This window comes from Xenia sp. Carnegie-2017, unplaced genomic scaffold (genome assembly GCF_021976095.1).
Source record: "Xenia sp. Carnegie-2017 unplaced genomic scaffold, XeniaSp_v1 HiC_scaffold_3, whole genome shotgun sequence".
NCBI classification, from domain to species: domain Eukaryota; kingdom Metazoa; phylum Cnidaria; class Anthozoa; order Malacalcyonacea; family Xeniidae; genus Xenia; species Xenia sp. Carnegie-2017.
In genome coordinates this window covers 7,205,241-7,208,131 of record NW_025813493.1, presented here as the reverse complement: position 1 = coordinate 7,208,131, position 2,891 = coordinate 7,205,241, and positions in this window count along the sequence as shown.

The window sequence follows — 2,891 nt, the reverse complement described above, 5'->3', positions numbered from 1 at the left end:
TAACTTAGTATTGTACATTTAATTCCGTTACTGGCTTAGGCTAGCCACCTAAGAGCGCTTTTCTTTGACAAAAAAAGCAATTTGCTTGACGCCTCCATGGTAATCATATGCTTAATAAGATATGCCCTACACAAAAGATTTCAACAAATTGGGAGCCTTGTTTTTTGCTATACTGTGCTCTTTTGTATACTTTTTTGAGGCAGTGTAAGAGATGTGCAACAACCTCAATACGGAATGGCAATAAAGTTTTAAAATATTCTCGAAGGTGGTGAACGTAAAAAACTTCAACTTTTCGTTTTGTAATGAAGATAAAAAGAACTACACACATTCCCACGTAGTTACATGAAAAATATAAAAATGGATTTCAGTTTTCTAAAATGTGGCAATTTAAAAAAACATAATCAATATATCAAGTTTATAGTTTTTCAAGCCTTCTTTTAACTTGCATTGAATGGCAGAGTATATTGAATAGTCGAGAGCTGCAAATTAAGTGGCTGCACACTTCCCTTAATAAATCCAATCACACATCCAATCAAATCACCTGAATGGAAAATCATTGCACTAACTTTAGTTCATGCAGTGTTTCTTAGTGTAAGCTTAGGCAAACGTTAGGTCTGTAGTAGCTCCACTGATGATGAGTCTGAAGGTAATAATCATGTGATGAAAAAGAAATTGACTGAAAAGCCTTGTTGAGCGAGAACTTTCTGAATATGTTATAAATAATTTACGACTTTAAAATAATTTCCTCTTCTAACGATTCCTATAAACTCTAGTAGATAAGATGCAACTTTGTCACACGTTTGTCACAGAGCTCTTACCCGTGCCAGTTAGTTTCCAGTCCCCTGAAGTTGATCGGTGCGCGCGCATGTCAACCGGAAATAGGGTTTAATAAACATGGCAGGGCATTGGATGGCGTGAAAATCGGAAATACGACAAAGCTGGAAGTTGCATGCTATTGACAAAGTAGCATTAGATCCGCCTTATGTTTTATTGGTTAATAAACCGGATCTATGTCATTGTGTATTCATTCTTCAAACTATATAGTCGAACTATCGTCTTAAAAAATGTTATTTGCGTTGTTTATTATTGCATTGCTTTTGGACGTTTTGAAAAAAAACAAAAAATATGGCACACATGTTTAATCAGATATATGCAGACACTGTTGAGTTTGAAGAAGTTAGTCACAGCGATCTTATCAATTTGATTTTCGTCGATTTTATAAGTAAAAAGATTCAAGAGCTACGAAGAGCTGAAAAGGATGAAAGTAAAGCAGACCCTTGGACGGAGTATCAAAACGTTTTAGAAATGATGGCTGAGGAAGATCGGTGGTTCAATTTTGCAGCTCGTGCAGTCGAAACAATCAATCGCGAACATGTCTGGAATGGAATATGTGAAGCCTTTAAGTTTCTAAAGTACAGTGGACCTTCGAACTCTCACAAGACATATTTTGACAAACTGTTTAGTGTTACTTGGGTAGAACTAATGTTAATGTACACGGAGACAAAACGTCCTCCTTTTTATCAACATCTCTTTGACTATGCTGATTGTAGTTGTAAACTGAAATACAGATCAACTATGTAATTGCTTTGACAAAAAAATAAAATATAAATTTCAATGTTATTGCATTTTGTCTTCAGTTGTTTTATGACCATGTCATTGTGAAAATGGGGATCGGTAGCAGCAAACGTGAAAATAGAAATGCAAAAAGGGATAAAAATCATAATCGTCAGAAAATGTTTCGCTTGGGTATAAGTTTCGGACGCAACGATCTCAATCTTGAGGGTCATTTGCAAGCAGGATACACAAGTAAAACTGTTAAAAATTATGGACCCGTAGCAATTAAACTTCCAACAGATAATGCGATAGAAGAAACACTGCCTGTAACTGAAAACATTGAACCCATCGATAATGAGTAGTTAAAAGAAATTGACATCTAATTGCAAAATTATTATCACGAGAACATTGTCATGAGTAACGTTGACCGGTACTTAGCCGGTGTATACTTCAATCCAAAACGCCCAGGAAGCTACGGAGGTGTTGAACGTTTGTACCGCGATGTAAAGGCAGAAGGAATATATGACATTAGTTGTGAAAGAATTAAAGAATGGCTCATGCAACAAGACGCATACTCTTTGCATAAACCTATTCGAAGAAAGTTTGAAAGAAATCGTGTCGTAGTGAGTGGTATTGACGACCAGTGGCAATTGGATCTTGCAGACATGCAATCTTTGCAAAAGTATAATGATGGTTATCGCTATCTTCTTATCTGTATTGATGTTTTTCCAAATATGCATGGGCTGTTCCATTAAAAAGAAAACAGGATCGTCGTTGGTAGAAGCTTTTAAAAGATTTTGTCATCAGGACGTAAACCCACACACATTCAAACGGATCAAGGCTCGGAGTTTTTAATCGAGACTTTAAGAAACTTTGGCAGAAGAAAACGTTACCTTGTTTAATACATTTAACGAGACGAAGGCATCCATTGTTGAACGTTTGATACGTACACTGAAAACTAAAATGTGGCGCTACTTCACAGCAAACAAAACAATGAGATACATTGACATGCTTCCTGATCTACTGTATTCTTATAATCATAGCATGCATCGCAGCATTAAGGAAAAACCGATCAACGTTACAAGGGAAAATGAAGATAGAATTCGGCAAAATTTATACGGTGATAGCAAACTAAATAAGCCTACGCATGTAAATTATAAGTTTGATATTGGTGATCAAGTACGAATAAGTAAAATAAAACGAAAGTTTGAGAAGGGGTATTTACCGAATTTTTCAAAAGAAATTTTCACTGTAAGTCAAAAAATACCACGCAATCCTCCTGTATACAGACTGAAAGATCATGCAGGGGACGAACTTCAAGGAAAATTTTATGAAAA